This window comes from Stegodyphus dumicola, chromosome 3 (assembly GCF_044657685.1).
Source record: "Stegodyphus dumicola isolate Sdum_Otavi_A_Nest chromosome 3, ASM4465768v1".
In the NCBI taxonomy this organism is placed as follows: Eukaryota; Metazoa; Arthropoda; class Arachnida; order Araneae; family Eresidae; genus Stegodyphus; species Stegodyphus dumicola.
The window spans coordinates 133469540-133495849 of record NC_140770.1 but is presented as its reverse complement, the minus strand read 5'-3'; positions in this window follow the sequence as shown (position 1 = coordinate 133495849).

Genomic DNA, 26310 nt, shown 5'->3' with positions numbered 1-26310 from the left:
TAATACAATTTCTGTGAATGACTCAGCTGAACATTATTTGTAATTAAATCATCAAATTGAGTTTTAAATGAACTAAATTCTTCATATTTTCCTGAAAATTCAGGCAAAACTAACGCTGGGATTTTAGTTTTGATTTGAAAATTTTCATCTACATTACTTTCAGTAACATTTACTGCTTTTGCAGAATTTAACTTATTGTAAGAATTAATGAGAATTTCAATTGTTACCTCCAATTTTTCCAGACGATCATCACATTGGTTTAAGTCGTCATCAATTTTGGTCAGATCATCATCTTTCATTTCACTTTGTGCGTAGCACGCACTTCGTAGTTCATCAACTTTTTTTTGAAGAACTTGAATGTTTTTTAGTTTAACTTTAAGTTCAACTAAGTCCACATCACTATTTGCAGTTTGCACAAAAGTTTCGAATCTAGTTATTTTCCCCTTTAGGGATGCTTTGCTTTTCATTAATATATCCATACCGCTGAAGTAGGCTCCAGGGTCGACGGAGCCAGATGAATAAACTTATTTTTCTTAAAGGTTATTTTTTATCGACGGACCAGCTTCACTGCTTCGTTTTTAATTATTTTATTTAGAAAAACATCATATACAAATATTTACAGTGAAGCAAAATACAATTTAATTGTGAGCTTCGGTTACAAGTAATTGCTCACGTCAGACCGGTTAGATTTCTTCTTCAAGTCTGTTGCCTCAATCGTACGAGGCGATGATTTGGCGAGATTCGTTGGCGTAAAATGCGCCAACAACCACATTTAAAAAAGAATGAAATTATTCAAAATGATGCGATAAAATCGAAAAGATAAAATAAAAAATATCTGATTCGCATTATAAAAAAATCGTTTCGAGTTGCACTGACTCTTGTCTAGATGCACCTACATACCAAATTTCATAACCCTAGGTCTATTAGTTTACGTGCAGCACGAACGAAAGACACACAGAGTCTTTCTTTTATTATTCACTGCTCGACATTGAAAATGCAACACCAAGAAGGAATGGTCAGAAATTTATGCAAATTTTAGAGTAGACGCATCTCACTGAGTTATGCGACTGATGTGAAATGCGCAGCTCTCCGACGCACGTGATGTAAGATATAAGGGAAGGAACGTGCAGAATGGGCAATATTTGTGTCGTTATTTCTGACAGATGAATTACCGAAGAAGGTTGGTTTTTGTCCCGGAGGATACGTGTAATAGGATTTAGGAACGGGGAAGACGGGCATCACACCTTTACCATTTGGTTAATTGGTTTAGCGCCGTCTCCCCACTACGTGATCCCTGCCGTTTATTGATATTAGCAAACAGATACATAATTTGAAATGAATACAAAATTTGGAGCAGCAAAAAGAAGCAGAAGTGAAGGGCGAGCAGAAGGGGGGTTGCGACGCAATTACCTTTTATACCATTCCAGATCACATGACAGTTTAATGTCCAGATTTTGGGCTCAGATTTCTTGGATAAGTGGATAAGATACAAATTAGACGACAAATCTCTTTCGTTTAGTTAGAAAAATTATTACCTCTGTTTTTTAGAACGAAGACGGGAGTTAAAGGGCTATTATTTTATTATTTGAAACCTAGATTTTATATTTTACACACACACACACACACATATATATACAATGTTTTAAAGCGTAGATGAAGGAATCCGGCACTTTAATTTCTGGCCTAAGACACTGTATTGCGTAGTTGGAAAGATGAATGCATAAACCCAAAATTTCCAGATATGGCCGTTTCGAAACATTTTATTGCAAGGTAATTCGCATCAGATCATCTTTCTGTACATAAGATATTTTTGAATCACAGTTATTTCCATGTACACAAGTTTTAAAGTACGACGTCAGGCAAGTAAGCAGCAGCGTGGGAAACGTAATCCAATGACGACACAGAAGAATTTGATTTTTTAGCTCCATGTCTTTATTCAATTCAAACGGCAGGTCATTATTCTTTCAGATTAAATTCACTAAAATTACATATTCAATAGTGATTTTTCTAATAAGATTAACTTTAAATTACTTCGTCATACTTTTCGAACAAAGGGAGACGAATGGAATGGGAAAAGCGGCAGCAAAGGTCTCATAGAAACAAGACGAGAAAGCAGTCTCTGACGCAAAATGGCGCGAATTCTTCAGTTAAAGGAGCAGTTACGTAATATTCTCGAATGTTCTCAAAAGTACTGGTCTAGGGGGAAGATCCTGAAAGTGCGGATAGTTAGTTAGAGGTTGCCTTTTCGCGTAGAGCAAAGCTATCGTATTTTTTATATTTTATATATATATGTAAGATAAAAAATATGAACGTAAACTTCTAAATTTAATTCACTATAACCTCTTTTATCCTCTATTTCATTTGGGAACTTCATCTATCTGTCCTAAAAATAGCGCTTTAGTCTAAACTGCGTCATTGTAATTAATCATGCGATCTTACGTAGCCCTTAATGCAGATGCCTCTTGACCAATCACCTAATTTTGAACCTAAACTCAAAACTGAAACTTTTACCTCCCCCTTCTTCCTCTGCATTACTACTGCGACACCCACTCTCTTCTGGTTTATGCTTCCATCCTGTTAAGACGCTTTCGCTTAAGCTTTTCTTCTGGCCAGACGCTTTACGGCTACCTTCTTTGTTCAAGGAATAACTGCTGATCTAACAAAAAATGCAGAGCGCATAAGACGCTCGTCCGTATGTGAACCAAATATTGCGAATCCCGACTGGCTTTCCTCAGTAATAAAGTTATCTTGAATCTGGACACTTTAGCCAAGTTTCTTCGCTGCTCATCTATTACGCCACCGCCAAACTCCAAATCATTCCTTTTATATCCTGACATTTTCTAGCCGAACAGGATTCGTGTACCTGCTGCCTAGAACTTCAGTAGGAAATGTATCTGCAAGTGCATCGTACTTAATGTTAGATATCATCGAGTATTCAAAATATGGTGGTTACTTAATTTTGCAAATTCTTCAGAAAAACTGCGTGGAACTAACTTCCTATGCAGTGCTTCCAAAATTTGTGCTTTCATTACACACACACACACGCACACATAAAGGGGTTGGACAAAAATATGGAAACACCTTTAAAAAAACATGTTTCTTTGCTTAATATGGTGTAGGAAACCCGTTGGCATCCAAAACAGCTTGCAGTCTTCTCGGAATGGATAAATACAGTTCCTGTATGTTTGCCAAGGGAATATTATACCATTCTTCCTACAAAACGGTGGTAAGTTCAGATAACGATGTTGGCGGTGGATAACGAGAACGCACTTTCCGTTCCAATGTAGACCACAAAGGTTCGATAATATTCAGGTCTGGTGACTGTGGTGGCCAGGGGAGATGGGACAACTCATCCTCGTGCTCAGAAAACCAGTCCTGGACAATGTGAGCTGTGTGAACAGGGGCTTTGTCGTCTTGGAAGACACCATCACCATCGGGGAACAAAGTTTGTACCATGGGATGAACTTGATCGGCCACAATATTCACATAAGTCTTGGCAGTCATGTGCCCTGGCACAGCTATCATGGGGCTAGCAGAGAACCACGATATGGCTGCCCAAACCATAACAGAACCCCCGCCATGTTTCACTCTTGGCAACAAGCAGTCTGTATTATAGGTTTGAGATGGCGTTCTCCAGACGTAAACTCGGCCAGAAGTGGGAAACAATGTGAAAGAAGACTCGTCAGACCAAATTACTCGCTTCCACTACTCTATAGTCCAGGCTTTATGACTTAAACACCACCTTTTCCTGTTACGGGCATTAGCATTCCTGATGAGTGGCTTCTCAATTGCAGCACGGCCAGCAATTCCCTGTTTAGAAGCTCCCTTCTAATTGTTTTGGTACTCACAGGGTTCGGTAACACAACATTCATTTCAGCAGTAACTTTTGCAGCTGTGGTCTTCTTATTTTTCGTCACAATTGCCCTTAATGATCGTCTGTGACGATCACTCAGGACACACTTTCGTCCGCGCTGTGATGATGTTTTTCCGCTTTTCAAATATGCGGAATAAATTTTCGATACAGTACCTCTTGAAACACTAAACACCTCGGCTACCTTGCTTACGGAAGCACCTACCATACGTGCTCCAACAATTTGCCCATGTTCGAAGTCTGTTAACTCTGACATAATGCAATGACAACCTCACATAACAGTACCCTGACAACAACTAAACTGCTTAGCACATTTACGAAGTTGTATAGGTGTTGTCAGTAATCGAAAACGTCAGCGCCACCTACATATTTCAATAAAATCAATCTTTCTTTTCAAACATGCATTTCACAAGGTGTTTCCATATTTTTGTCCATCCACTGTATATATATATGTATGTTGCCTCACCAAAAACTTCAAAATAAAACTTCAAAATTTCCGAAGATATACATGAATTTATATATTGACGCGTTTTAAAATTTGGAATATTTGTTGAACGCGATAATATCATCAAATGTGGTTTAGGCAATTTGTTAAAATTATTTGAAAGGAGCAACGATGTGACTTATTTTTCCGAACCTAAACAATGGAAAGGAAAATGGTTGCCATATATTAAGAAGTTCGCCGAATGAATTACTCCTGGCGCAAACTGAAAAAAATATGCCAAGATAAATTTGTGAATTTATTTGTAAATTTCGTATCAAAATTCACAAAATTTGATATAGGAATAATTTGAATCGTAGAATCGAAATATGAAAAAACAATTGGTAGGCTATTTAAAAAAAGTCCAATTTTGTGTCAAAGTATCCAGGTTAGAACAATGATATAAATAAATCTAATATCTACGCTAAGTCGCCCTTTCGAGACGTGAAAAACGCAATTTGAATTTCCTCAATCGGCCCATTAGAACGGGAGATATAAAACTGTCCCTCCCTTTTTTTGGGGGGCAGTGTACATCCTGTATTTATATTTATTATTTGCGCATTTCGTGGTGTCATTTTCGTCTTATTCAGATTTTAATTTGTATATTGTTACGAAATACCCAACCGCTGTAAGATAGCTTCCACGCAGAGCGGGTCGTTTTGCCAGAACATGGCAAGCAAAGGCAGGGTTGCGATATTGCCCATTTGGAGACGATTGGCGACAAAATTGGCAATATGCCGCAGACGGAGAGAGAACATTCTAGAACGAATTCTTGCCGGTTTGCCCCAGAATGTTCTCGAAGGGAAGTCAAAAGCTATATAAACCCTGCCTGTACGCGGAGTAGAAATGCACCGCCGAGTCTATCATGACTTCTATCGTGAGATTATCGTCAGTGTATCGTGGAAACTATTGAGAGTACGTCGAGTTCAGCAGTAGTCTATTGACCCCTGATAGCGATCGAACCAAGTCGGGAGCTGTACTTTAGTGCTTTGCTGTGATGTTGTCTTTACCAATGTAGCTCCGAGGATGTGTTGCTGATTGTTTCAACGTGTTTATCGCAGATTTTTCGACGACTGTAACCGTGCCTTTGGAACTCTCTTGTCTAATACTGATGAATAAACTGAGTTTTTATTCTTCTTCAAATGCCATTAATCACTCGTATTCCACAAATCCGTAGAACTCAACAATATTTACTTGATTTAATAATGCAGCCTGATCTGCCGGCCTGACCTCGGAGCTTTGAGTTGGCAGATAGCGGTTGGCATATGTTAGGTGGTAACCAATTCCACATGGATATAGGAAATATACGTGGGTTGGTATCCAACTCAGCTGTCTACGTCAATAACCACTGTCACTCGTGGTCGACATCTACATACCAATTTTCAGAAATGCAGACCCACTATTGGCTGAGCATTAAAACTGTTGATATTTGATAATTCGACCTGAGTTCGAATCTCAGCGAGCGAGTTAACTATCATGGGTATTTCCAAGTATCACCTAAATATGATTCAGGATCCCTTAAAGTCTTTTATAGAAATGTTGCAAATTTTTCGCCTGCTTAATGCCTTTCGGAACATTGAAAGTACATGTAGTATATTTCTATTATACTGCGACAGAATTTTATTGTATTTTTCTTTAACCCTTTAATTATATCTTGGATAAATTTTCTTAGCAGGCAAGCAAGCAAGTTTAAAGCAAGGGAGGATCTGAGCAGAGTAGTAGTTGAGGTTCTGTTCCTTTGTGCGCATAACAACAAATATCAGTCATCATTGTGTATGTATATCATTGTGTTAGAAACCATACATATCTCATAGTTGTATGAATAAAAATAGACTTATAAAAGCTGCAATCTGAAAAATGCATATACACACTTTGAAGATCTATAGCTGCTATCAAAGTAGCATCGCGAACTACCCAGTAAAGTTCAATTAATTAGTCTCGCATTTTATTTGAAATCGAGAGGGCTGTATTGGAACATTTCTGGATACGCATCATTGAATTACTGCAAGTGGGTTTAGTCCATACGTGGCTTCTCTTGGCAAATGGTTTACGAAAATAATAAGCATTTGTTTCAGGACATTAGTATAAATAGTGGTCAGAGTAGCTGAACTCTCCACGTGTGAATCTATCACCATCTTCATCGTTGAAATTGATGCAGATAACTTATGTATTAATCGTTACCGGTTCAGGTTTTTGTAGAAAATTGTAAATTATGCTCAATGTTAATACAATATTGTGTAGTTTCTCTTAGTGCAGTCAGCTTTGTCTGGAACACGGAGTTACTGGGATCTAGGATTCATGCCAGGAAATTATTATTGATCTCGTGTAGCACGTAGAAGCTGAAATGACTGCCTTATTCCCCCTCTGAACAGTTAGTTCACATTGCATATGGTTCCAGGAATGATGGTGCACTCAATTTAGTCGAAATCTTGAGTTCACTATGTGACATGAGAGCACAAGTGCTCTAGATTAATATTGAAAGTGAGAATGGTTCCAAATGTTTGAATTTGTTTTTAATCTCAATAGGCATACCAGAATACTTTCACTCTGCATGATTTCCCGAAGGTGGAAGAGAATGAAAAATTGGTTTCCACATGATTTAATGATATACGGAAATGTAGAATTAATGACTTCATTTTCAAACAAAAAAAGTTTGAAAGACTGAAACTAAACATAATTTTAAATTTTAGGGACTGAAACTAATTCGAAGATAAGATTGTATAAATAAGAGGATTCAAAATTTTGGGAATTAATTAAAGAGTCGTGAATATAAATAGTTTTTAAATAATTTAAATATTGCAATATTGTATCTTCTCTAAACCAAATAAAAGTGATAAATGAGTCTCTTTCCTCATAAATGATTCAAAAATTATTGAAGACACAAGAATTGTTATACTTTCCTTAAAATCGTAAACACTATGTAAATGTATGTTCTTTCTCTGCCAAATCTAATGAAAAATGCATACCGGAAATAGGAGATAAAATGCAAAATATTCAGTTTCAATCTCTTCCTTTCAGAGGAACGTCCATAGATACGTTATGAATATTTGAACACAGCGAAATAATTCTTTACATTATTCATGCGTTTTTGAAAGCATTTATTTACACAATGACGTACCGTGTCTTATTTTCAAGTCTATTATGTATTCAACTGTCATGTCAGCCTTGCCTAAATATGTTACTTATCATAAAAAAGAATTCTTTATGGAATTTAAAAATGTTCTACGAACTGAAGAATATTTTAGCTATATAGTAAGGAACTATTTTATTACATTTACTATCAACTCAGCAAAATAAATCTTTCATAACTCAAAGCATATTTTAAGTAATTAAAGAATTCAAATTATATTTGAAACAGTATTTTTAGTAAAGAATTTTAGCCATGCAAATGAACACATGACTTTAATTTTATACATAGGAAACAAATCTCTAGATTCGCATTAGATCACTCTGTCGGTTTCTTGTCTAAAGATTAATTTCCCAGAAGCTAGGGTTATCGGGAGCAGTCTTTGTAACTTGTGAAAGGCGAATTTCTCCAAATAATTGCAAAGTATAACAACATAAAAATCCATTAAGCCAACTAACATTTATTCAAAATAAGTAAGTAGATTCACGGATCATAGACTGTGGCAAACTTTGACCTGTGAGTCTGCCGTTTTCGTGAGTTTTTACCAACTAACTGCAAAGCGCAGCAGCAGAAAAATAAAAAGGACCAGTTATCGTTTATTTAAACTAAGACGAGCAGTATTCAAATAAAATTCAAATTTAATTGCCACTGGCAGTATGCTGAAAACATCATAGCAAAACTTTCTTTACTTCACGAAGGAATGCAGTGAAATCTGAGGGCAGAAGTGTTAGATCAAACTGGCATCAACTTTGACATAAGTGTTTTTAAATACTAAGTGACTAAGTGTTTTTAAATGACAACCATACGGGGAACTCATTGATCGGTGTAGTCATTAATTTTAAATACCCAGATTTACTAAAGAGACAACTATTTCAACTTGTTATTTTCTTGAAATATTTTGCCGATGGAATTGGACTAAATATCTGTATATCTGAAATCAGAAAGGGCGGAACATACTTAAAACACTTGATTAATGATTTGAAGTAAATATTAAAAACTAAAAATATAATTTTGATTATAACCCTCCTTAATTTTGTAAGGATTATGTTAATTTTATTAAAAGTTGAATTTTGAGTTAAACTTCCTTTCCTATCGATTCTTACTTCAACTTACCACTTCCGGCCAGAACGTAGTTTTAGAATCAGGTCTGAATGTTAATGAGGAAGAGCGGTATATAACGGCAAAGTTCTACTGAAGACTGGAGACCATCAGTTAAGCCATCTGTACCGCCGTTACGACGTTTCAGATTTATTGCTTAACTGATGGAACCATCTACCATCCGCTACATTTATTAATGAATTTTGAAAAATATACATGAATGATAAGTGCATAAGGTTGTAATATAGTAACTATCTTAAACATAAAATTTGGAAATTTGTAAAAGTAAAAATTAAATAAAAAATTAAAAATCATGACAAGAGAGAAGTATTAGGTGAATTTTGAAAAATCAAAAGTCAAGGAATCTTTAGTCTATAGTTAAGAGTTAATAATAAAAACTATATGGAAAGTCTGAATTTGAAGTGTTTGATGAGACACTTCATTTATTTAGTCTTAAATAAATGAAGTCTTTGATAATCATAATTCTTGACAGTATTGGAACTATGCACTGCTTGATGAAGAAGACGGACTGAGAAGATGGAAGGAGATGATATTTTAGTCTAACAAATAAAGTACATGGTATATATATATATATATATATATAGGAAATCTATGATAATGTAGCTGATGGATGAAAGAAGAGATGATAATGAGGATAGGTGACGAAGAAGTGTGTACAAGGAAGATGGTATGATAAGATATGTAGTGCTATGCAGGAAATGACAGATGATAAATGTGTTGATGATAGTTTCTCGACATTATTGAAGCTATGCACTGTATATTATTAGCAAACAATATTATAAATAAGCTATGCATGGTATATTAAGCTATGCACTGTATATTGATCAAGACGATGAAGAAGGACTGAGAAGATGAAAAAGAAGGGTAGATGGATGATGATAGATGATAATCGTTGACAGATTACGTTGCTAGATGATAATTGTTGAAAGAAGACAAATGTTGACAAATAATGTTGAAGGAGTATGACGATAATTAATAATTGTTAAAGAATTAAGTAGCTTTTAGATTATCGCATTTAGTCGAAATATAGTTAATAAGATTTTGAAGTTTATTTCGAAGAAACTTATTTTTAAGGAGTTGTTGAAACCAAAGCGGGGCTGAAATTGAAGTATATTTTTTAAAATGGACATCCTTCGTTATTTCGCAATCAAACATATAATGGTCGATTGATCCCGTATTTCCGCAGATGCATTGATCTGTATGATGAAGGCCAAATCTATGGAGATAGTCGATAAAAGGCCCATGTGCTGTGAGGAAGACAGTTATTGATCTATTTATATATATTAGGTTTCTAGAAACTTGAAAGTTCTTGAAACTTGAAAGGAAGAAATTTCAAATAATTTCTTCATTCCAGCAGTGTTGCCAGATGACAAAAACATCTTCTTCAAGTTTTCTCTTTAGAAGTGAAAGTGGATTGGGAATCATGATAGATAGTAATACAGAATCTGATGCCCCGGTTTTTGCCAAATTATCAGCTATTTCATTTCCAGTGGTACCAATATGTGCTTTAGTCCATTGGAGGTGAGGACGTAGATGAATAGGGAAGGAGGAAAGAAGAGTAAGAATTTGTGTAACTACTGGAGAGCGGCTATGACCAACTATTGCTTTAATGCTGGATTCGCTATCTAAGAATATTATGCTGCGTACTGGATGACCTATTGCAAATGCTATTGCTTCTTTTATTGCAAGGAGTTCAGCCTGAAAGATTGGATTTGTGGAAGTGAGTCGATTGCATTGTTGTTTAATTATAACATTATTTTAAGGTTAAAATTACCTGAATTTGATGTTGCTATTAAGGAATTCGAAGTAAAAGATGAGGGATGAATGCTGAAGTCATGCCGTAGTTCTTCATATTCTGATGGTTGATAAAGATTATTATTGAAAGTACGAGTGCGTAATATTGACATTTTAATCTTAATCGCTTCTTTCTTCAAGGTTATTGTAATTGGAGGAATTCCGGTAATTATATGGAGAGCACTATTTGGAGTGGTTCTGTAAGCTTTCAAAATAGAAAGAAGAAAAGGTATTTGAATTGAAAGTTGATTTTGTGCATTAGAATTAAAATTTAGGCCCCACACCGAGGCTTCATATAGTATTATTTTTTCTGTTACAGTAGAGTACCATATTTTTTGCATATATGAAGAAATTGCCCAGCTACTGGAAGACGTTTCCCGTAATGCATTTAAAAGCATTAATGTTTTGTTCTTGAGATACTAAATGTGTTCTACTGTCTGTCTACTACACGAAGTTCTACTGTCTTAGTGAGAGAGATACCAGATATTCTGGCTGCACGCGTCCGCCTTTTTAGGCTACTCTCTCGTACGCTATTATTACGCTCGGCCGTATTTTAGGTCCTTGATAGCTTCGAAGTCGAATAGCGTTAAGGGGCCAACTCTGTTAGAATTTTGATAGCTTCGGCTATATCTCATTAATTAAGATTAGTTTAGTTCTTAATCTCTTAAGTTCAAGCCTAAGTGCCGGCTTTATTGTACAGCTCCAAGACGGAGTTTTGTTAAACTTTAGTTGGAGTAATAAAGTGTTATTTCACCCTTCTTACTTGTTGTTTTTTATCTCACGAACTCAAACGATTATTCACTTACTAGTTCTTAAGGTTCCTACAATTTAATTTTGAATAACTTTGTAGAGATTGGCAGATTTCTTGAAGCTAGGTAACATGAAAAATCAATATTTCTATATCATATATCATTCTATATTTCTATATCTATTCAATATTATATATATTACATTTTCTATCATTTAATAAAGAAAGAATAAGAAAAACACGAGACCAAATCCTTGTGGCTACGAATGACCCGCCATCAAATTTCAGTACTCGCGCCACTGCAGTTAATGTTCGGTTTTTTGGGGGTTGGAAATGGGAAAAATCAATGGCGCTTTTGGCGAGATTCGAACAACGGATCATCTAATGGCTAGCTGGATTTTATTAACCGTTTTCACCACAACAGCTCACATGGAGGGGCTTTGATAATTCCTTGTGTCTACCTATATATAAAATGCATTTGCTATTGTTGCTTCAAGGTTTTTGTGCTCCGATGAAAAGTTTTCTAAAAGCAGAAATATTCACGCGATTTTAACAAATTTAGTGTCATCTAAAGGACCATCCGATGACAAGTCATTAGAGACCACTTGTGGGTCTTTGCGATTAATACTTTGAAAGATATAGACCTTTTCTGGATTTCATGTTTATGCTACAGCGATCTGTTGTTGGATCCAGAAGTTGAAGATTTGATCATTGAAAAATTCCTTTTGGACGCAGAGGAGTGCTATTCGGACTTCACTTCCTAACGTACGACTTATATGGATACTTGGAATGGTGACTTTTTAAGGTCTAATTCATTCACAGCATTTCTAAATCTGGATTTGGAGTGAAATTCAGCTTAGTTTAACATTCATACAGTGATATTGAACTCAATTTGACTTGTTTTTATGCATTTTGAATAGTGTTTTAATTATTATTTATATAGTACTTGCCTTTATTATAAATATAATGTTGTTTTATTTTAAAATTTAATTTAGTAAGTTCATTTAATTAATTAATAGTGATGAGATTTTCAATTATATTGACTTGATTCATTGTTCCACATAAATTATCTATTTTCCTTTTCTAATGATTTTAAACATTTATTTTTAGTTGCCACTCTTTCATAGACTTTCCTTTTCATATTATATTTATTTTATTTCATTTTCCCTGCACATTCAACATTTCAAATCTCGAAAATTTAATTGCAAATTTTCATTTCATTATCTCAAAAATTTAATTTACATAGGTTTAATATTAAGATTTTTTTAAATTCACTTAACATTTAAATAACAGTAATCTCAATAGATTTAATTTACTTAGTGATTCATTGAACTCTATTGTCACATATATAGTGTCATTTTTATTATTTCAATTGTATTTGTATACATTGTAAGCTATTTATTAGTATACATTTGTATTTGTAAACATAATGCTTTAGATATATATTTATAATTGATACTTTTTGTCGATTACTTTTAATACTCCTATTTCTCCTACTGCATCCTCATCAATAACAAGTGACATTTTGATTACTACCTATGGACTAGCATCAACTCAGCAAGACCAAAATTACTTTAGCACAGAATTTAAAAAAGTGGTACACAGATCAACCAATTTCTAGGCGCAGAGAACGCTAAGCATAAGTTACGCTAAGCATACTAAGCATAAGCATAAGTTAAATAAATAGGATCAAAAATTCATTTCAGATTCAGTAGAACATTTCAAGTTAGGAATTTATCAGAGACAATCTATTAGCATTCAAAGATCAGCAACTGTCTTTATTAAAGGCTATATTGGAAGCAGTCCAGTTTATTAAAGGACAGTTGGAATCTCGCAATAATACCTTTGATTTACTGGATCAGTCATCATTCCCTCGGTTGCCTAATTCAGATCCTTTGGATACTTCTACCCTTGCGGAACAACACCAAGAAGCACTTTTCACCTTAGTTCAGAGAAAGAAGAGGACTTCCCGAAAATTAGCTTCAGAACACGTTATTTTAGTCAGTTCTAAAATTCAAAATCAATATTCAAGACAAATACAAGATCAATTGGCATCAACCCTTTTTCCTAATTTAATATCAGTTCCAATCACGCAGATTCGCCCTACCCGCTCTAAGGAACTCCTTATTCGCTGTGAAAATAAGGAACAAATTGATAAGGTTAAATCAACTTTAGTTTCTGAAGAGGGCTTTCAAAATACATTCAAAATCAGAGAACCTAAACCTATTAGAGAACAATATCATAATATTTAGTGTCCCCCAACAACAAAAGCAGAGGACATAACTAATACCCAACTTGCACATATACCTGCGGATAGTGATAACGCCATAATCCCAAGCACGCCTCTCCATTGCACAGATTCCAAGAACAATTGGATAGTAAGTCTTGATAGGAACTACTTCAATAAATTAGGAAGTCAAGGCAGACTCTATTTTGGGCTTTTCCTCTTGTCCATTTAGAAGACACATAAGGCTTAATCGCTGTTATAACTGCCAAGCCTTAGGTCACACCAGCCACCAGTGTAAGGCAATACCTGTGTGTGTAAATTGCTCTCTAACGCACGAGCATCCTTCGAATTCTTCTAAGAGTTCTCCTCGTTGTTTTAATTGTTGCGCTTCTAACGAAAAAGAAGGAAAATCTTACGATTGCTCACATCCAGCGAACGCTAGATCATTTCCCTCACACCGAAACGTTCTGCAACACCTCATATTGAGGGCGGAGCAATATTAGATCCTAGCTGTCGTACACATCACAGTTTTAAATCACTTGGATTTTACTAATGCAACTTGCAACGCTCTTCAGCTCCCACAAGCCTAGCAAATCAACATCTACTAGAACGGAATATCTCAATAGCCCTTTTGCAAGAACCTCACCTTAATTTGGATTCTCTCATTATAGGTTCTACTCTACAAAATAAAACATTTCTCTCAAAAAATAGATTAGCGGCCATTATTTATAATGGTTCTATGGCCCCAATACAGTGGAGAACTATCATCATACAATCTTAATAATTCTAGATGCACTGGAGGGCTCTCTACTAGTAACAAGTGCATATTTTCCTCCAAGTAGAGATATACCAGAACTGAACTTCGAACTACACTGGTTATCATAAATTAAGGAAAATCACAAAAATCACCATTACTGAAAACGTTACATGTAGAATTTAATGAAACTTACCCACAATATACAACACGTAGTAAGGTATCAAATAATATAAAAAGAAATTACCAGACAAACACTATAGTATATAAATTAGCACATGAACAAAATGAACAAATCGAAGGTGTCAGTTTGCTATAGGAAAAGTATCTTCAATATGGAATATGATCGCCTCTAGAAGCAATACAGCACATACAGCGATGTGTGATGTTTTCAATTATGCGGTCTATTAGGAAGCGAGAGCTATTGCTCTTGCAAAGCAGTTGCAAGCGCGACAAGGGTTTGAGGGGGCGGATTGAGAGCCACTAGACGTCTCCCTAAAGAATTCCAAACGTGCTCGATAGGATTCAAGTCCGGGGTTCCAGCTGGCCACTCCATGCGCATAATTGTTTCCTGTTGAATATAATCATCTACGATGCGAGCTCTGTATGGTTTTGCATTGTCGTCCTGTAACAGGAAAGCATCACCTATTGCCCCGGCATATGGGCGCACATAAACATCAAGGATGTCATCTCTATAAATCTGAGCATTCACGGTTAAACTTGGAAAGACATGGAGGTCTGTGCGTCCACTCAAAGAGATGCCACCGCAAACACAGACACTGCCCCTTCTGTATTCATCTCTTTCACGGATGATAACAGGTTCTAGGTTCTCTCCATATCAAATAACACCTACTATCTTTTTCTAGACTAAGCCTGGACTCATCCGTAAAGAGAACCAACCTCCAATGATCAGGTGTCCAGTAGACATGTTGTTGTGCCCACTGAAAACGGTCTCTCCTATAGCGTGACATGAGCGGCACACAAATGGCTGGTCACCTCGCATACAGACCACCTTCGTGAAGCTTTCTACACACAGTTGACGTTGACACGAACCTTCCGGTGGCTGCAGCAAGGAAGGATCTAAGAAGAGTCGGAGTAGCGGTACTATTCCTGCGTGCACATAATGTCAAATATCGGTCATCGGCGCTCGTCGTAGCAGTTGGCCGTCCTTGGCTGAACCTCCTACATGCCGAATCTGTGGTTTGAAATTGCCTCCAAAGTCTATGAACCACAAAAGGACTTACATTTAGCCATCTGGCCACTTCTGTTTGACTTTGTCCTGCCTCTAGTCTCCCAATGGCTCTCCATCGCAGTTCTGCAGGCAAATGATGCCTGGAGGTCATTGTTACGAATTGGCTATCTCAGATTTTTTATGTCACTGTCACAGTGAAATATGTGGGCTTGCTCTCAGACATGGACTTTAATGCTCCTCGCAGATGGCGTATTCCGAATGCAGCATCACTAATTTGCATATCGCAGTTTTACTCAGCTACTCTTACTTGGCAACATATTCAAATTTTACCCGGTTTGGCTTATTTTTGAGGGAGTTATCGCTATTTTTGTGATTTTTTCTTAATTTATGATAACCAGTGTAGATTATCTGAATCACATTCCATTTCGCAACATCCTATTGGGAGGCGACTTAAATGCCACGAGCTCCTAATGGGGAGCAGACAATGAAGATAATAGATCCATTCCCTTATTGGACTTCATCGATTTAAATCATCTTTGCATCATTAATCCAGTAGACTCACCTCTCACCTTTGATACAATCAGAGCTAAAGGATGGCTGGATATTACCTTGACGTCTCTATCTATTTCTTCTCTAATTCAAGATTGGACAGTTCGTGATATGCCAACCCTTAGTGATCACAGAGCAATAATCTTTAGTCTTTCTTTTCCCTCAACAGTTTTTCAAAAATTAAGATTTAAAGCAAAGTATGGAGGCTATAATAAACTTAGAAGTTTCCTAGAGCCACAGGTAGATATTTTGATTAATTAGATTAGAAAATCTTCATTCACATATTGATCTTGATTTAATCTATGAAGAAATAATAGGGAAATAATAGGGAAATGAAGAAATAATAGGGAAGTGCTTGCACGAGAACATTTCAACTTAAGAAATTTCAACTACACAAGGCAACTTCATGGTGGAATGAGACACTTTGAAAGGAACGCAAGGAACTTCGAAAGTTAAGACGAAGGGCTCAATCGGAGACCACTATGTCAACTCGGCAAGAACTTTTTCAAACTTACAAGAAACAACAGACTCTCTATAAACGCAATATTAGAAAAGCTAAAGAGGATTCATGAAAAAGATACTGTGCATCTATAAAAGTTGTTTATGGTACAGTTTTTAAAATTGCTACCAATAAAGTCTGTCGACCCACTTTGATCCCTGCGGAACTTAATCCAGCAGCTAATTCCTCTCAAGAAGTCTTGCAAACGATGCTTAACATTTTATTTAGGTCGGATGATAAGAATGAAAACTCTTTGGCTCAATTAATACTAAAGAACTCCTTTAATAACTTTACTCCTAAGGTTTCTTCATCAGAGCAGTTACCTACGTTATTAGAAATTACCAGAATCATCAATAGACTGAACTTGAAAAAGGCTCCAGGGCCTGATGGCCTTGACAATATAATAATTAAAATACTATTTAGAATCTCTCCACATTTTTTCCTTACACGTATGCAAACCTGCTGGAAGCTACGATATTTTCCGAAAAATACCAAAACATCAGAGGTAGTTCTGTTCCACAAGGCAGATAAAAACCCACTTGTCATAACACCATATAGGCCAATCTGCTTAATACCAGGTCTAGGAAAAATTTTGGAAAAGATTATTTTAGAGAGATTACTCTTTCATTTGATACAAAATGATATTTTGGACCATTCGCAATTTGGATTCCTACGAGGAAAATCTACAGAACTAGCAATATCACAATTCATGAATATTTTACTTAAAAACAAATCTAATAAAAAGCACTCACTTGTCGTTAGTCTCGACATTCCAGGGCGCATTCGACTCACTATGATGGCCGAACATAATTAATGCTCTGGTCACCATAAGATGTCTCTCCGACCTATTGAAACTGATACGAGCTATTTATGCGACAGAGTTGTACAAATCACATTAGATTCTGGACCAATTTACAAAACGTTGCAGAGAGGATGCCCTCAAGGATCTTGTCTGGGACCTGTTTTATGGATAATAGTTGCTGATTCGCTTTTAAAAAAAAGTTTAAAAACAATAATCATTGTGATATAATAGCCTTTGCAGATGATTTCGTACTTATAGTTAAAGGACGGTCTAACATGGAATCCATTGCACAACAGCAACTGGGCATAATAAGCAACTGGGCCAGAGAGCACAAAATTACAATTTCTACCTCAAAAACACAAGCTCTTCTTGTTGGGGCGGAAGGCCCACTTGAAAGAAAACCGCCTATCAAAATACAGGGAAATCCAATTAAATTTACAGATAACTTGAAATACTTAGGATTAATAATAAACTTTCGTCTTTCTTGGATTCCCCATTTAAAATACATAAAAAATAAGGTCAATGTCTTGAATCAAAACATGAAGCGCACTGCAGCAAGTAATTGGGGAGTTTCATCCATAATTCTGAAGACATGGTATTTAACAGTCGCAGAAAAAATCATAGGATATTGCTCAAGTTTATGGGCGCACTCCCTAACATCTCATGAAAGAAGACCGCTTCTATCTCTTCAAAGGCTGTTCCTCCTATAGATAAGTAGAGGATACAGGACTACATCTACAGCTGCGCTTCAGGTTTTAACAAGAATACCCCCATTAGACCTCACAATGGGAAGAGAAGCATTAATAGCTCGTATCTTACGACTACGTTTACCAGCTGTCTTGTGGGGTAAGACTTTTCAACCTACGGATTATGAACTCAAGGAAAAGTTTATCTTTGCCATCCTGCACAAAATAATCTAGAACTTAACATCTTTTTAAAATCGGATCAAACACTTATTGTCTAGTTACCATTTATACAGACGGATCACACATGGACTCCGTTACTGGAAGTGGCTTGTGTGTCTTCCATGATAATACGCTCGTTCACACGTGGAGACGTAGACTGGATAAAAATAATTCGATCTATCAGGTGGAATTGCTTGCAATAAGGAAGGCAGTCAATGTATCTCAAATTATACAATATCAAACGCATATAGTCTTTGACTCCTTTTCTAGTTTAATAGCGCTGAAGAATGATAAAACAAAGAACAATATGGTATTTCAAATTTAAAAATTATTACTTAACTTTACTTTTTCGTTTCGCCCTCTTCTCTCATGGACACCGGCTCACAGGGGCACAGAAGGGAATGAGTTAGCTGATTTCAAAGCAAAAGAAGCGTCAATGGGGATTGATCTCCCAGAATCTTCTCTTCCTCTTCCGCACTCCTTCCTTAAAAGAATAACCACGGAAGACTTGATGAATCATTGGCAGCAACGCTGGTCATCCTCTTCTACAGGTCGCAGAACTTTTAAATTTATATCTAAAGAGACTAGACAGTTTATCACGGGAGCTCCAGCTCTCACAACCTTCTTGGCAGGGCATGGTTCTTATCCGTCATATCTCTTTCGATTTTGTCTAAGAGATAAAGAAAATTACATTTGTGGAATGACTGGGATTCCAGATCACTACGCATTTTATTGCACATTAACTGAGAAATTCCATCTTAATGAACCACCCAACCAATACTGGTCTTATTGGACAAAAAAGTTCCTTTCAAATAACATAAGCAAGAAAAAATTACTCAACGTTTTTAACATCTGCGTCAGTTTGAACTCTCGCACAAAGACCATTGAGGCTAACAGTAGACATGCTAATGATGAAATATCATAATACCTACTTTTTTTAAATTTGTTAATTACACTTATATTTATTCCTATATTAATTTATGTTAATGACTTTTTATTATAGTACTAATTCTATTATTTACTCTATTTCTATTATTTTATTAGTAATATTATAGTGTTAATATTATTCATTTCATTGTAAACATATTATGTACTGTATCTGTAAAGACAATATGTAAAGTATATGATAGTTGAAATTTATTGTATAGTAATAATACAGCAATTGCAACTGCATTAATTAAGCGAAATTAAGCAATTGTATATTGTATATTGTATATTGTTTATTGTATTAAGTATTTATTGTATTATTGTATTAAGTTTTAAGTACTGTAAATACTAACATTATATTATAATTTTATTTATTGCTTTGTATTTACATACTATGATTTTATATTGTAAAATTTGTATATTATGTTGTAAAATTATACTGCAATATTTATATACTGTAAATATCAAAATTTAGTTTCAGTAATATTGTAATATTATACGGTATTATTTGTATATTGTAAATATCAAAATTTAGTTTTAGTAATATTTTCTATAAGTATATTTATTAGTAACATAGTATCAATATTTATTCCAATAACTGTGAAATGTCATTTGTAGTTATTGTATAAAATTTATAGAAAAATGTCACAATTGTTAGTATATTGAAACAGATTGTTAAAATTACCTTGTATACATATCAAAATCCGATTGTAATCTAAAGATGTAATCTGTACATGCAACTGACTCTGTATAAATTTTGTAAAATGATAATAAATGCCGTTGATCAGCCATCCCCTACCTTGGCGGGTGGAGGCGGCTAGTGGTAGATGTCTCCGTTGAGCTGATATATTCTATTTGGTATATCACCTAAGGTCGGAAGTCAGCTCAGTGGCCTTAAATAAATAAAAAAATTCCTTGTGTCGTTTTCTAGACAGATGCTGAGATTTAGTAGAAAACTTCTTATGAGCAGCTGTAGAACACAATGTCAAAGTCTAACGCCAATAAAATGTAATCATTATTCGCACATCCAAAGACAATTATTAAGATTTTTGACAGAGAGAGATAATCATGAATTACTAATTTCAGACCACTTTCAGCAAACCTTAATTTCGGGTGCTTGCTAATTAAAACTACAACCGAAATAAGTTTAAAACAAAAAAAAATATTAATACGTCAGAAATGTTTACATCAGAAACAGATTCTGAAACTTTAACAGAAGCTAAACTCGGCTAGTTTGCGTTTAAATAAGAACGATTTCAAATTAAATAGTTAAATAAATTAATAAGACTGTCCTAAACCTTTACTCACCCATGCTAAGCACTTGCGAAAAAAAAAAGTACTTTACAAATGCAGTACGCTGACAAACTAAATTACAACAACGGAAAATCTAAAGCAGACGGACAGCCAGCGTATGCTAAGAAGCTCCTTTTGAAAAATTTATCAACGCAGAACTTATTTATAGAATTGTAGTTTAACTAATCTGACTTCCGGTGGAAGTTGAGGAAAGTCACAATTAGAGTAAAGTAAAAATATAACTGGGTTAATTAAAATAAGTATTCCAGTCGTCTGGATCAGAATTTAAATAATTGGAAAGCAAAGTCTTAGCGCCTTTGTTAGAGAATTTAAAATTTTATCTAATCTGAAGCCTAGGCTTTTACATGAATTCGATAGATATTTCAAGTAAGTAAAGTTATTTCCTTTTTGGCCTGTGCTTCCTGCTAGCTTTCCTTTAACGAAGCTTAGTGCAATGAATAGCACCATTTCAAAAAACTTGAAGCTTTACATATTTCCAATTAAAAAAATTCATTTGTATTCGAGAAGCATCAAGTCTTGCACATAAATTACCTCCAACTTTACAGATTAATGTGGTGTGTAAAAAAACGGTGTGTCTAAGTTATGCAACATGCAAATCTACCATCTATCCGAATTCATAATTGGCATTCAATTTTCAAATTAACTTTAAAATAGCCCCCTCCCCAATTCAGGCTGAGCAGTTAAAGATTGTTGAATGCCGGCAGTTTTGTCCCGGGTTAAAACCCAGACGAGCTGGCTGGTTGCATATTTGGGTTTTGTGGTTTCTTTCATGTGGAACGTGAATACAAGCCAGGTTACCTTAGGAAGTCCTTCTCGAAGATATATTTTCCCTTAGGCTGATCGCTCCTCTGGGCTTTGGAGTATTGAAAAAATAACCAAAACTAACTTCAAAAAGTAAGAATTTTAATATCTACTGCATGCAACCAGGATTCGAGCTGTCTTCGTATACCATTTGCAGTTCATAACTGTATAGTTTGTATACCGAAATGAAATACCTTAGTTTGATTTTTACTTTAAATACTTATTTCCTAGTTAATGAAATTATCAGTGTGAGTTAAATTTTCCCTATAGCGAAAAGTGTTCAGTCAGAAGGATGACCAACCACTTGCAAATTGAATTTAAGAAAAGCTAAAATTGCGCAACGGGGACTATTATTTCACTTTTTCGTTTTACCCGTATCTAGCGTACCTCTATTTTGTTTTTTATGTAAGATGAAGCTTAGTTTCACATTGCAACACAAACGAAACTCATGCTGAGCATCTATTTCGGAAATGGCATGATTATAAGCTGTTATTTTCAAACAGCTCGTCATTTCTCTGTGTCTAAGTTTGTGTCGAAGAGCAAGTCATCTTTAATAATGGTGGACTGACTACCATAGAACTTTTTAAAGGGTTTTCCTTTCAAAATACAATAGGACATAAGTGACAGTGGATGCGAACACCTGGTGGCTAACATTTGTAAACAGATTTTGTTTCGCGCCCATCATGTAGAACTGACATCTCCCTTAAAGAGGCCACAAGACGACTCATCGTGGGTTCATTTAAATATAATTTCGATCCATTGTGAAACAAGGAATGTTGATTAAATCATATTTAATGATTGGAGGAATAGCTTTATGATGCTAACGTAACATTTAAATGAAAATTATACATATGCACTAACATTTATAAGTACATAATGCAAATATAAACACAAAAACTACATTAAGACGCAAAACATGCATGTAAAAGAATACAAATATTAAAGCACATTTACATGCTTATTTAAGCACTGATGAAATACATGAAACTTATAAACACTGAGCACAAAAACACGCATAAAGAGAGCAGTTCGATACTTTTGACAGATGATAAAACATAATATTTGCAAAATAACTCTGGCGGTAGTTCAGCCAGATATCGGTAGATTGAATTGTCACGTAAGAACACGCACATATACACAATCACATAAAATCCGACAAATTTTCGTGAAATTCTAATATTACTACTTAAAATTAAGATACGTTGCAGGTAGATGTTAAATATACCATAATATGCAGATGCTAGGAATCCTAGATATGCGCAGTATAGAAGTCAACTGAATGTGAAAAAAGGAAATCATCTCTGCTATTAGAATAGGGAAAGCATGAAACATGCAGTTATAGGAATGCTTCAGATACATATACTTTAATTAGTCATAAGACGTAAAAGTACGCATGTCACTTACTGATACAGAACACTATCATATATAACAAGTAGTGAGAACATAACTAATGGATGCATAAGACGAAAGGTAAGAACGAAATTGATGTACTGCTCCAGATAGTCAAGTTGTAGTCCGGATGAATATTAACTGTACAGTAGAAAGTAGTTCACTGTATATGATACACTGCCTTAAGATCGACAGAACCAGATTATTTTGCAAAGCCTTCTCCATACCACAGGAGTTCTGAGTATTTAACTCTTCTTTGCATTAGAGGGTTGGTTGGGACACTCGAATATGCAGTGAGGCAGTGAGCGGGTAGGCAATGGCATAGTTATCTGGATTTCCCTGTTAACCGCAGATACATGCATTTGTCTCTGCGATTGCAAACCTGAAGTAATAAGAAGGAAAAGGACCATGAAAACAGATGTAGCGAGTAAGTTGCAGAACTGAGTAGAATCAGGACGTGATGACTCTAATAATGTGGTCATAAGTCCATCTTTCGTGACCGCTTCTGCCACTTATGAACATGTGCCATTGCAAATTATGTTTTCAGATGGGAACACCACAGGGCTAGCAAAATGTTTTGGAATGCACTGCATTTGCTAGCTACCTTGCTGCCAAGTGCATCCACTAACTCATTGCCGTGAAGTTTTACCTGAGCTCTGCTGTAGCAAAGATAGATCTCGACATTTGTTCTTTAGTCGTCTCTGGATGTTCATAATAAGTGGTGGTATACGAAGAGGACTATAGATAACACTGCATAGATAGACTGTTTGCATTAATGGATATTCCATAAAATTGTTTTTGTATAGCATAAGCAATTGCTTTCAGAGTCACCGCCTAAAAGGCACTATTATGTTCGGAAAGGTAGCGTTTCGTCAGATGAAAGAAGTGTAGTGATCCTCGGTTCTAGTAACTAAGTAGGAAGGAACCTAGTGAACTACTAAGCGAATAATCGTTAAGGTCAGAAACAGGAACGCAAAACTCAAGAAGGGTTAATTACTCTTTATTTCTCAAATTAAAGGTAGTACCCCTAATATTAAATTAGCTAGCGAAGCTTGTAAAGACAGTATGCATTTTTGGAAACAGGCAAGAAGAAATATTAGCAACGCCTTCACCGGGAATCGAACCGCGGACCTCTCAATTACGCGCTGAGTGTGCAGACCACTACACCACGAAGGTCACTAAGAAGGCGGGAGAAGTACCTTATAAGCTATCAAGTGCACGTAATACGGGGGAGCGTAGTAACAGCTTAGAGAAACGTAGCCGAAAGGCAGACGCACGCTGTTCAGGGAATCTAAATCTCTCTACCGAAGTCAGTGGAACTTCGACATAAATACTCTCTTTTAGTCATTTGCATTTAACGCGATTCTAAAAACTCATTCTTTTAACCTTGCAGATGTTTGCCTCGTCTTTGTAAACAAAGATGTATCTTACTCGGATAACAGTTTTTCAGCCGTCTGTATGCAAGGCGCGCAAGTTGTGGTAATCCTTGATTCATTTGTATATATTTTTAAACCCAAGCATTTGTCTGCGTGATGGACATGTGAGACAGCTGCAATTTTTCGGACCCATCTGGGCTATAGATATTACCGCTTTTTCCCTTGTATTTCTTGGTCGAGATGAAGAACTTCGCTGTTGTTTCCTCCTATTCTAGTCTTACATGTGTAGAAGTAACCCCGTTAAGGTATTAAAGGCATCTGTAGATGTAATGAGACATGCCTTAGTTACTATTAGTGTTAGTGACCGCTGTAGTAAGCATATGTTTCAGCTACTCATTAGGAAATCTCAGACTGCAGCAGCATACGAGACTATTTTTGCTACTACCACAGCGTAGAGAAGCTTTTGCAAGCATGAACATCATCCACAATTTGTACCTCGAAATCACTTCATCTTATTTGCAGTCGAATTAGTCTTTGATTTCAGCTGTGTTGTATGGTGGAAGTCGTGTAAGACTTCTATCTCATGTTAGACTTACGTATTTTAATTCATAAACGAATTTAATGTTTCTCTCATTGAGGGAGTTACAAGGTCTCTTCTGGTGTTCTTGCTCTTTGTGACGCCATTTATTGCAAATTAAATTCTATCTTTAATTTAAAACAGTCTTCTAAGTCCCGTTTTTAATTCAGATATTTCTTTTTTTTTATTCGAAAATTAGTGATATGCTTATAATATATTTTGGTGTTTATAATATACTAGAAAGCCTGGCGGTCATACGAAATGACCGCTGTTCTAGATATTATAAATTGTAATTAAAATGATTTGTCCAAAGGTGTCTGCTAATTTAAACTGAATTACCCAGGGCAGGCGGCGAGGACGCCCCTTTGCTTACTCCCGCACGGGGTTTCTCCCTTCTACTCGCTTAGTTGATTAAAGTAGAGTGCAATGAAGGAAACCACTGGCGGCACATTCATTAAGAGCCTACAGCTAGCTCAATCAATAAAGGTGATTTAAATAATAAAATGTTAATTCACATGTCAAAGAGCTCTTTGTACACAACATTTCTTGTGTAGATCTTTCCATCATTTTTAAGCTCGCCTTGCAGAGGATCATCAATTATTTTTAATTTTACTTCCGTTCTTTCACGAACTCTTGAACAGGCTATATAAAGTTGACCGTGTCCAAATGCAGGCTGAGGTAAAAAAAAATGCCAATACGTTTAAGCGTTTGGCACTGAGACTTATGGGTGGTCATAGCAAAGGCAAGTTTTACAGAAAATTGTCTACGTCTCAATTAAAACGGCAAACCTGTGCCGTGGCAACTTCACCCCATTGGCTAGTACAGTTACGCAAGCAACCAATAAACTATCGGCGACAAACAGACACTTAAGTCGCATATATATATGGGGTGAAGTAACATCATCTCCTCCGAAACGGCTAGCTCCTGGGCTTAGCGAAGCAAGCACACCGTTGGAATTCCGCAGGTCAGTAGCACGCCATTTTGACCATTCGCGTCTTCTTGGGACTTTAATTAGCCGGGATATTAATTAAAAACTAATTTTTCCCTACATTTTCCACTTTCTTTCTTGGGTTTTCCGTATTATAGGGATTTGGCTACGCGCAAAATTCTTTTATCTCAAATATCTACGGAACGGCGCCGAGATGAAATTCGAGACGCGTATCCTCGGATTCCAAAAAATTCTCCGAATCCATCGATACTGTTCTCATCTTCGTACGATTTTAATCGGCCGAGATATTAATTAAAAACTGTAGAAACGTTAATTTCCGCTCTGATTTTTCGAAGTGGCAACAATAAATTATCGGCGACACACACTTTAGCCGTTTATATATATAAAGATTTTCTTAATGCTTATGATATATTTTCTGCAGTGACTTGATACAAAATTATTCCCCATTATACGATTCGCTTATGACAATAATGATGCAGGTACTTGCATAACGGTAAATGAGAAACTGAAGTCTTTTATGCAACAGTAATGAAAAATGTCTGAAATAAAAATTTTAAGTATGCAGTAGAAACAATGCGCTATTCTTAATTTAGTCTAAAACAACATCTCACGCTTTTCTGTGCTCTTAAGATGTCAATCGCCGCCTTGCTGTTCTAGCTAATTATAGTTCTGCGAATGCGTGAAAAAGCAAGCTAATAATTTTCGAATATCAGGCACAAATAAATTTAGTAGCGAATGCTTATGTAAATTACGCCAAGAGCAAAGAAGTATTCATTCGGACACAATTGCTTCATTCACATAATTATCTAGTTTTCATAACTAAAATTTACAACAGACCCAATGTTTGACCACAAAGTTCGATTCTCTGTAGTTTAATAACGAACAGTTTGAAAGACATATCATTTGAAT